Source organism: Schistocerca nitens, chromosome 1 (genome assembly GCF_023898315.1).
Source record: "Schistocerca nitens isolate TAMUIC-IGC-003100 chromosome 1, iqSchNite1.1, whole genome shotgun sequence".
Taxonomy (NCBI): Eukaryota; Metazoa; Arthropoda; class Insecta; order Orthoptera; family Acrididae; genus Schistocerca; species Schistocerca nitens.
This window is the reverse complement of record NC_064614.1, coordinates 141297436-141309498: the sequence shown is the minus strand read 5'-3', so window position 1 is coordinate 141309498 and position 12063 is coordinate 141297436.

The following is a 12063-nucleotide window of genomic DNA, read 5'->3' as shown; positions in this document are numbered from 1 at the left end:
AGACAACCTGAAAGGAACTTGGTTAAATTAATGTAAGTCCCAATCCGTAACAAATGCTGTCAGTTTCCAATTCCTCTGACAAGAGAATTTGATAATAGGCTTGGTTGAGGTAGAGTAAAGTGAAATACTGTGCCCCAACAAACTATGTAAAATGGTGCAGAAGGACAGGGAGGCGATTCAAGTATCACCTTGCTATTTAAAAGACAATAATCAACAACAGGGCTAACTCTTCCTGCATTAGACTTTTCAACAGAAAAATAGGGGAACATTAGGTGACTTTGATGGTCAGATAGCCGGCCGCGGTGGTCTAGCGGTTCTGGCGCTGCAGTCCGGAACCGCGGGACTGCTACGGTCGCAGGTTCGAATCCTGCCTCGGGCATGGGTGTGTGTGTGTGATGTCCTTAGGTTAGTTAGGTTTAAGTAGTTCTAAGTTCTAGGGGACTTATGACCTAAGATGTTGAGTCCCATAGTGCTCAGAGCCATTTTTTTGATGGTCAGATAATGCCTTGAGCCAACATTTTCCTCTACCTCCTGGTGCAATACCCTCATTTTCAGTGGTGCCAGGCGGTAGGGAGATTGCCTAATAGGAATGCGATCTGTCATTTGGATCTGATATTCAACTCTGTTCATCAAATCTAATTTATCAGTAAGTACATGAGAAAATTGCTGAAACATCACACACACTTGCTAAGCCTCCTTAACCGACAGATGGTTCAAAATGAACTTCCCGTACCCGGCTGCCACCAAATGAATACCTGACATGTGAGCACACTGACAAAAGGCAAATCTTATGGAGGATGTCAACTTGAAATAAAAGTTCTCTCGACCGTAATCCAAGATAAGTCCTGTCGTAGTAATAAAATCACAGCCTAGCAGGAAATCAACACTCAGACCTTTAATAACCACGACTAGAGGGGGTCCAGGAAAAATCGCCTGCCCCACAACAAATGCACAACGAGCCACAGTTCACAAGATGCTGCCCGCTAACCAAACGCCATCTGGTAATCACGGGCCATTACTGTGTACAAATAGCCTGATGTCTGAGGTACCAGTTGTAGCTCAAGAAAGACACCGAGCCACGAGAATAAAGAAGACCACACAAAGGTTTGTGATTAATACTCCCACAAGCATAAGGGAGGGGATACAACCTAGCCGCACTTAGGTGATAAGACACGCGAAAATTAGTGTGTGCCTAGGCGTCTGTTTGTACCCTGGTGCCAGATTTTTTTGCACTGATTTAGATTTTCAGTAACAAGAGCGTGCAAAATGCATGGGCTCATCCAATGGGAATACCGTCCCTTAGTGCGAGTGACGTTATTAGTAACAATAGTCCTATCGCTCGGAGGACACCCAGCTTCCCTAACATGCTCACGTCTAGCTTCAGCTTGCGCAGCCCCGATGACATCGGAAAACAGATTCTCTAAATACTGATATGTGGTAGGCCTTTCCAAAAACAAAGCCTGGGAGCAGCCTTTCCAAAAACAAAGCCTGGGAGTAAACCTCTGGACTGATGCCCTGCATAATGGTAGCTACTACTGCATCCGAATATTTTTTTGTTGAACACGAGGGTGGTAGTACGCAATTTCCACGTGTAATCAGTAACGGGTCCCCCAACCTTCTGTATGCTAAACAGAAATTTGTTAATTAAATCTTTCCTGACCCTAGCAGAAAGTATTTGCTTAATGATACTGGAGCATAGCTCATGCTTATCATCTGTACGGGCCAGGACAGTGCTCTCCATTCAGCTAAAGAACCCTTACACACAGGGTAAATGATTTGAAACTCCACATCCCAAATAACGTTAGATACCATGGCTTGTCTTTCTAAGTTTGGAGAGAACCACAAAAATTTCACCAAGTGGTTTACGGTATCCATGGGAAGGTGGCCTATGCCCATAATCGCACTAAGAAACAGATTGGGAAGTTTGGCAAAACATGCTACCTCATTACTCGTATTTTGGTCAACAGGACTGCGAGTTTCCCCTGGATGATCATCTACTGGGCCACTCCCCTCACCCTCTTGGGACTTTACGTCCCATTTTAAGGCACTTAGCTTGCTTTGCACAGACATTGCGACCAATAATTCATCTGATTAGCCTTAGAGGGAGCATCAGAAACTACGGATCTCAAGTCCTCCACTCGGTTGGACAAATGCACAATCTGCATTTGCAAGCAATAAATTTACATGTGAGAGGGAGTAGTATCAGACAAGAATTCAGCCAGGAAAATGGAGCAACTTGCTAGTGTAGTACTAACTTGGCCTACACGCACAATATAAAGTGAAAACCCAAGCAGAAGGCCAGTGCCATGCTGCTTCAAACAGAACCAGCGGCAGGCAGTGGAGACAAGTCTCTGGAGAATATCTTTCCAACGAGAGTGCAAGGGAACAGTAGAACAACCATAGATAACATTTTTGTTCATTCCTCATTACTAGAAGGGCATTCTGTTAGCAATAAGGTGAATGGCCTTTCAGATCATGATGCACAAATTTTACCTCTAAAAGATTTTTGTGCTGCAACACATGTTAAATATAGTTATCAACTGTTTAGGAAAGCTGATTCAGTTGCTGTAGAGACCTTTGTAAACCTTATCAAGGAACAAGAGTTCAAATGGCTCTGAGCACTATGGGACTTAACATCCAGGAACAAGAGTGGCAAGATGTTTATAGTGCTGATACAGTAGACGATAAATATAATGCTTTCCTCAAGACTTTTCTTGTGCTCTTTGAAAGTTTCTTTCCGTTAGAACGTTCAAAACAGGGTACTAGCACAAACAGGCAGCCCGGGTGGCTGACTAGAGGGATAAGAATATCTTGTAGAACAAAGTGTAAATTATATCAAAACGTTAGAAACAGTCAAAATCTAAATGCAGCAGCCCATTACAAACAGTATTGTAAAGTGCTTAAAAATGTTATTTGGAAGGCAAAAAGTATGTGGTATGCAGATAGAATAGCTAAGTCTCAGGATCAAATCAAAACCATATGGTCAGTCGTAAAGGAAGTGGCTGTCTGCAGAGACAGGTCGAGGATACGGAATCAGTGCATAGGGGGAATGTCCGTGTTACTGATAAGTCGCATATATGTACAGTATTTAATAATTCATATTCTGAAGGGCAAAAAATCTTGTTTCACAAAGCGCCTAGCACCCAGCGCACATTGGTCTATTGATTATTCATATGATTTTAAACGCATTCCTGTTGGTTTTTAAATATTTTTGAACACATTCTAAATTGATTTCTGAATGATACTAAGTTGATTTTTGAATGTGTGCATAGTTTACTTGATGTCTCTGCCACGGGAATCCTCGTCGCATCTAGAAATAAAATTTTCTGCCCACAAAGGGAGGTGGGGCTATACGAGCTGAGTGGAATAAAACCGAATGGATGAATGCCAATCGCTGTTTGTCTATATGGTTGACTGAGTTTGTGAATGATCAGCATTGTTATAATTACTAGCAAAATCCATAGATTCAGACTACCAGAGTGGAAATAAATGACTAACAGGAATAACAGGTAAGAAAGATTTCGTACTACCTTCTCGTATCCAAGTCAATGAAATGTTGACAGAAAAGTTTTGGCCAGGTCACTACACTAGTAAGGGCCAGTTGTACAGTCCCCGGCTAGCAGCCGCTTAAGTTCTATTCTGGCAGTAGTGCGGAAAATGCATTGTACGAACACTTAATAATGCCTAATCGCGGGATAACTAAACCGGTGATTCTGGCAGGGTTTGTGAAGTCGATCAGAGAATAAGTTTTGACAATTGCAAGAAGTTACAGGATTAGTTATGACAAGATTAATTGTTGGAATGAGGAAGGAGAATAAACGGGGACATCACACAAATTATGGAAGAATATGACGATTCCAAATTTATACAAAAATTTCAATCTACCACTTTTGGATCTCATGTTTGAGAAACTGGAGTGTGTGTATGAAATGTGGAACTATTTCCTAACATAAAGCTTTATGCTTGTAGTAAGCCAAATACGCATTTCATATTGGTACTTCGTGCATTATATTATGGCGTGTTATAAAAATGACCATGACAGTCTCGCTTATTTAGTATGTGTTGCAGTTGCTGCAATATTAGAAAGGCCTATTTTGTTTTATCTAGCAGACAAGTGACAAAACAGACGTAATCAGATTGAGAAACCGCACCAGTCTAGGGTACTATTGTACTATTTGTATTAACAGCTTTTTAAGTATTAGCACAGTTAGACGACGACATTTTGATTTTTCATATAGCTAAACTTGTTGACGAACTTTGTTGAGATTATGATTCTTTCGCGGAAAGGCAAGCTCTCCATGTAAAGTTGTAGCAAGATATAGGGAGAGAAAAAATAGTAGGACCTAAAAATTGAAATGTGTACTGTCTTGCGTCTCTCTCATCTTTACTGGTTCTATGTATTCTATATTTAATTTTGTTACACAAATCAGCAAGGTATTAGCTAATAGGCAATAAAGAGTGCAAATTTTCTGAAGAGTTCTTGTTCTCCCAGTTACAAATAATCCCACCCAGACAGTATTAATTGAGTCTTTTTTTAAGAGGGGCAGGATGTCAAACAGGCAGACTAGGAGCAGGAGAGGCATCACAGGACATTTTAATTTCCACTGTCACTGCTTTTCGCACACTTAAAACCAAATAACATGTTGTACATTTCCTTGAAAATGTATGCTTTATGTATCAGACTCTTCAGAAAGATGTACGCTACATAATGAACATATATTTGGGAAGTCGAATTTTGTAAATTTTTAACATCCTACCTTAAACGCTCGAGGGTGGGAGGGGGGCCGCCACTATCTAGTATTGCCCCAGTTTGGAAATATCATAGATCTGGGACTGATGTGCAGAGCAGTCTGAGTTATAATGGGGATGTGGTAGTGTCCATGTGACCCGTGTTTACAATTAGTTATTTTGCTGTTTTCTCTTTGTTTATTGCTCTCATGTCAAATAAAAACAAAACGGATTTCTGTGGCCGGGAGCCGTCAAGTGAATTAAAATACTTTAACGTAATTACGTAAGGCTAATATACATTATTAGTTTCAGATTTTATTTCATTTCCACCTTTCTGATAGTCGAGCATTAAAAATGTAATGTCATGTGACTAGGGCCTCCCATCAGGTAGACCGTTCACCGGGTGCAAGTCTTTCAATTTGACAGCACTTTGGCGACAATGGGGATGAAATGATGATGATTACGACAATCAGAACACCCAGTCCCTGAGTGGAGAGAATCTCCGACCCAGCCGTGAATCGAACCCGGGCCCTTAGGATTGACATTCTGTCGTGCTGACTACTTAGCTACCTGGGACGGGCAGTCAAGCATTAATCGCCTTGTAGAACACTGAAGCTATTTTTGTCGGTTTGCTAAAGAAATTTGACTTTTATTAATCTTTTCCACTGAGGCAGTCAATTTATTTGAAACAAAGTGTTTAATTCCACACTATTGACTAGTTTCAACTGTTCGCTGCATTTCAAGTGCACTTTTTCATCTTCTAGTATGTATGGCATTATGCCACAATAAAGAACCAAACATGAGATAATACAGTACTGGCACTCCAAGAGAATTTACATGCAAAAAACCACACTGAAAAACTTAATATCAGTTCGAGGCCTATTTCGTTGGGAATCTGGGCATAGAAGAATGCATTTTAGAATGGTTCACAAAATTCCGATGCCCTTGGAGTATCGTCTGATGTCTTGTTTCTTTTATGACATAATGTAAGATCTTTTAATGTTTTAAACATATGGGCTGCCTACGTCATCGTAGCTGCGCAAGCGTGGTGACACCTGTTATCTGGTGCGCTCTGGCAAATGCTGAAACGAACCTATTGCTAACAGGTCACTGGAAAATATTTGGAATGGCGGTTTTGAAAGTGTTACCAACGAAGTATACTTCCTTTTAAGCAAAATGAACTATGTGCGAGAATGTACGAGTTTCTTAATCTCAGCGCGTTTGATTCTCATTTAAAAAATAACTCTTTGATGATGAGCCATTTAGAAGAATTTTGAGCCCAGAAGTCCAGACGTTTATATCGTTATTAAAAATTTTACTGGCACACTTGTGTGATATATGTTAAAGTGTAACACACGCAAAAAAGATCAACATTATATGTGAAAGCTTTGCTTTGCAGTGTATTAATCTTAGAGATCAATATTATATGTGAAAACTGTGCTTTTCTTGTAGCAACACTATGTATATTAATTTAAACCATTAACTTTTGCTGTTTGTGTGTTCGCACTACTTAAAAGATGTTGCTATTGGCTGAGTACATCATGTGGCCTATGCTCTGCATATCCGCTGTCATCAGCTGGCGAGATCACGTGACATGAGCAATGACTGGCTTACAAAAGCGCATCGCAATCTTGATTTCAATGCTTTGGAAAGTAACATGTGGTGTTTGGTGGAATTGCAATTTATAACTTTCATAGTATGAAAGTATGCAGCGTACATGTTGCTGCATATCAAAGATCTTTCCAAAATGTGTTTTTTTCCCATGAGTTTCATTTTCTAAAGAGCTGGGAAATTCTACACCGGTGTATAAAACCAAAACCATTCAAAGGGATGATACGTTCTACAGTTCCGAGGGAAAGTACAATGTCACTTAAATCACCCGGAATAAAGTGTATTTTTAACTGGGAAAAATCCAGGAATTTTTTTTTTCTTTTTTTTCCTTGTCCGTGTATACACCCTGTTAAACTTAACTTTTTCTCAGCTGAGAATTAACTTATAACAGAAAGCTGGGATTGGTGCTGAAGTTCTGTTTTGTGGTTGTCAGAAACTGCAACCACTGTTACTCTGTAGTGTGATACTAATTTTACAAAGAGTGTTATTGTAGCGTGGTTCTATGTGCTCTTCAATCTGCGACTAGCAGACAGTGGCCGCTCCGCTAGGCACGCTATATGTTCAACTTATTTAGCTTGTCAGGCAGGATGCTTGGCCCTAGCACACGCGAAAGGATTAATACTCAGATATTTGAAGAAATGCAACATTGTTTCTCCTACTACCATAAATAATGCTTCTACTATTGCCCATCCAGTTGACAATGAGGTAATTAGAGCAGAAGCTTGGACCAGGGATAGGACTAGGTTGTGCCCTTTCAGAGGAACCATCCTGGCATTTTACCTTCAAAGCTGGAGAGTGGGATAGGGGAATTTGGACTGCCTACCTCCTGAGTGATTCATTGTTTTACTATTGCACCACCTCACTTGGTTTGGCTGTTGAATTAATTTAAATGAACGTAACCAGGACTAGTTTAATGTTCTTTTTGCATATAGCTTGTAAAAGTTTGTCCACTATTTTTATTCTTTCCAGTTATTCTCACAATGATCAATGCCTTTTTTTTGTTAATTTCCAAGAACGTACGATCCTAAATCGATCATGCGACTGTGGTTGTGGGCGGCATTATGAGTATGTTTACGGTGGTCACTACAGCAACGACAAAAGAAGAGTATTACAAAAGTACTTGTAATTACAAAGGAGACGACTTACCTTACTAGTCATCGGTGTTGTTGTCATGTGAAAGTACATGTGATGTGTACGCTACAAGAACAATTCCCTTTTTGCTGTAACCTGGGTAAACTGTCAATATCATGCAAGAATATGGATAGAGTGTCAAATGTGTTAACTTTTCCCTGCAAAAGCAAGCTGTGGAAGCAGAGGGACTGGAACAAGTAAGTTTGTCTCTTTGTCCTGGATGCCCTTCTCTTTTAATGGAAGACTTCACAGATTCACGTAGCCGCTCGATGTTCTACATGTGGACACGGGGGTCATCCAAAGACACCAACTGTACAGAGTGGTTGACGAACTTGTGGTCGAATCCTTCTGCTTTGAGTGTCTTGTAGGACTGAAACCCGTCTGTAAGGACTTTACTACCAGGCAGTATGAAGTGCTTTATCAGATGCACTAAAGTGACCGTGTCTCTGGACAACATTCTGACAATGAAACACTTCCGGGACTCTCGTTCTATTCAACCGAATACCCAAATATGATCTATTTCACTCTTTGAAGGTCCTCCTCTCTGGTTCTTCCTTCTTGCTAAGTGAGATTCGTTCACTTCAACAACTTCACTTGATCCATCAATCGGTACACTGTTGTTTGACAGTACCACGTGATACACTTCTCTCTAAAACCCGAAATAGTCACACACTGTATTAGCAGATAAGTCAGATTCCGATGCTGTTGCTTGCAAGGCGTAGTCTCAAATCCAGCAAGATAGAAGAATTACGCTGGTCTGGATGGATAATTTGGAAGAGTTGAACCATGTATTCTTCCTGATAGTTACTCATTTTCCACAGTCCGCAATGAAATTGTAATGGTGTTTCAGCACCGAAACTCTTCTTACGAAGTTTTACACACTTCGCACCACCACAGCCTACACAGTCCTCCTTTCCTCGTCCGGTAGTACTCCATATTTGCGACAAAAAGTCAAACAATTTTCTACCCTGGATAAGCATGCAATTAGATTTTTCCACGTGAGAGAATCTGCCGAAGAAACGTCAGGAACACCAGACATCCCACTCACTACTGACATACTGTAAATCGTCTGGGTCTCCCCACCAACTCACAAATAATTCGCGGAAGTATGTAATTTAGAGCAACTAAGGGAACGACGGAAAACAGATAAAAACTACGATGACAAATAATTGATCATAACGCCCACCACCAGAGTCGCATGATCGATTTAGGATCGCACGTTCGATATGTATCGTTTGGACCCCGTGACCTCGATAAGCAATCATTCTTGGAAATTACCATTTTTTTCTTCACACCAATCCTCCAGGAAGATTTCATGTTGTAATCGCAAAACAATCGATTTTTATGCTACAATCTGCATAAATTAAATGTGAAAAGTGCAATCCCTTGAAGTGAGTATTCAGACTGTTTTTTTACTATATCACTGACTTGTGTAATGTGTTGTAATACTGTTGAAGAAGGAACTGTAGATGTTGGACAGTAAATTTCCAGTTAAATGTAAGAGTAAGGAGCTACTGGATTTAACCAGTGGGTTCATAATCACCAAAGTAGTGGTAATAGAAACTCATTGAAATGAAATGACTGGTGAGAGCCAAGTATATCAGGGAAAGACTTCGCATCACAGGTGATCAGAATCAAACTTGTTCTAAGAAACTGAATAGAAATGACCTGAATAGTAAAGCAAGAGTCACAGCTGTTAAGTTTGCTCAGCAATAGAATTTTAATGTTTTTACTGTGGTGCCATTCATTCTGAATGATAATTTAATAGTGGTGAAGACCTTATAAAGGACATTTGACAGCAATGAAGTGCTGTGCTCATTTATCAAACTGTGAGACAGTTGCAGCAGCTCTGCCTGAGTGATGACAGCAATAGCATTTTCAATGTTCTGCAGTAGCTCTTCCAGTGTGTGAAGATTATTTAAGTACACCTGACCCTTCAATTAGCCCCACAGGTAAAAATCACAGTGAGTGAGATCAAGGGTCACAGGCGCCTGGGACATTGCACTGCCTCTGCTGATTGTTGTCTCCTGACCAGTCACCTAATGTACTTGTGACAAGGTTGTCAAGGCAAGGTGGTGTGTGCTGTTTGTTGCTCTATCTTGCTGAAAATATCCGTATAGTTAGTAATTTTCTGCGATTACATCCACATGTGGATTTAACAGTTTCTGGATGTAGCAGTTAGCATCGACAGTTCGGTAAAAAGAATCATTTTACAACGTGCAAACAATTCTGCGCATGTCACTCTCAATCACGTAAATGTAAAGACACAGTGAAGTACTTAGGACAGAGCATGTGGGAGATGCACATACACACACGTGTGAAAGCATCCAGTTGATGCATAAAAATCAGTTCCACGCCAGTCTTACAAATACATTGGTGACCAAAATTAAAGGAACAAACAGAAATTTTGCAAGTTTGCTTTTCTTTTGCCACAAAACAGTATAAACAGGTGACAGTAAAGTACAAAGAATGTAGAACATGAGCATCTGTAACATGCATAATGCTAAACAAAAATTTCCTCGTTTTTTCCAACTTCCCAGATTTCCCCACACATTCCAAAAATTGGCTAATGTGCTCAGGATGCAGTGTGACCACCTCTAGCATCAATACAGGCCTGAAACGTTGGGGTATGCTGTGAATGAAGTCATGAACCTCATGTTGAGGCGATAATGTTCATTCTCCCTGCAGAGCTGCTCACAAGTCTTGGAGTGTGGTTGGTGGGAATTGATGTGATGCAGCCCATCTCCTTATCGAATCCCAGACATGCTCTATGGGATTCAAATCGGAAGAGTGAGCAGGCCAAACCATGCATGCAGTATCTTCTGTTTGCAAGAAAACATTGACTGCCCGTGCTCTGTGAGGTCAATCATTATCATCCATCAGCACGAAGTCTGGGCCCATGGCACCTCGGAACAGCCGCACATGGGGTCCCAGTATCTTGTCATGATACCTGACGGCAGTTAAATCTTTCCAATTCATATGTACAATTTCATGAAGAGTTGTTCAAGTGGTCAACATAATCCCTGCCCAAACCATTAGGGATCCTCATTGATATCGGTCTCTTCCCATAAAGTTTGGGTCCCGAAATTGTGTTCCACATTCCTTCTGGATCGAATCCATTGAGAATTGCTCTCTAGACCAAACTGGGACTCATCTGTGTATAAAAAACATTGGCTCAATGTGCAACCGTCCAGGTGGCATGTTGAAAACTCCACTCTAGACATTTCATTTTGTGAAGACATGTCAGAGGTACAAATACAGCAGGTCTCTGATAATAAATGCACTCTGCCAAAGCCTTCTGTATACTGGTTGCCTCGATACAAGTGGATGCTGCAAAGGCAGATGCCAGTTTCTCTGCTGTACTAAGGTGGTACCATCATGTCCTTACAACCAAATAATGTTCCTCTCTTTCTGATGTCACACATGGTCGGTCCTGCCCTAGTCTTATGGTTTCAGTCTATAAATTGGCATCATACCTGGAAACAACAGAATGATTAACATTAAGCCATTGGGCCACATCAGTTTGCAACCATCCTGCTTCCATTCTTCCTATGGTTCTCCACTGCACAGTGTCTAATAGTCATCTTATCTGTGCCACACTGCACCATCTGTGATATGATGACAGTGTTTTGTTTGCAAACTTCAGATGGAGGCCACAGTGAGATTTTAAATTTTCTGCAGTGATAAGGCTGGCAATAACATTTAAGTAGCTCATAACTCGCAACTTTTACACCAGTCTGAACTGTGTATTTTGCATTCCAAAACAAAGCATTTCAGTAATTATTCCTGAAACAGAGAAATACTTTAGGCAGGTTCTTAGTCATTACTTGAAGATTAATTAACTTTCATTGCATCATCGTATTTTGTGAAAAAGTTGTGTAAACAACTTTAATCATGAAATATTATCTGTAGATTAATGTCCTCGGACTTGACAAATTTGGGAATTTTGCAGAAGCCAGAATACACTAGAATGGAAGTTGGTTTTTTCCAATTGTTTTCTTCATTATCAGTGTCCTTCATTTCTAATTCTTGTAGTTTTTTGAGGAGCTACACATAGCCCACCATTTCTTTTGTTCAGGTGTCAGGCTTCTCAGTTATTGTACTGTTAAGTCACTATAGTGTAAATGTTCTTTCATAGTTTTCATAAATTATTGGCTTATTCTTCTGTTTTCCTGCTTCAAAACTTGTGGAATCTTACTGTTCACAATAATATAATCAGAGAATTTTTATCTAATACTGTATGCTCAGGACATATCTCAAATTTTTATTCAAATAATCTTTAGAAGCAGCATCCCATATGACCTTTGGAGTAAATTGGCATTAATGTACATAAATCGCTTCAGAGCATAACTTCAACACACTGCACAATCAGTCACACATGGACCCCATCTGCCTGTCTGCTAAAAAGTGCAAAGGTTCCCAATGAAGGCAGGAGGCAATGCACTTTACGCATGCACAAATGTTGGACTCTTGGACATCTATGCACATGCACAAAGCTGAACACAAGAAAAGACATTGTGTGGATACATCTTTATTACAGCATCACTTTCATGAGTTAGCTGTGGTACAAAGAAAACAGGGTTAGGGGTTACA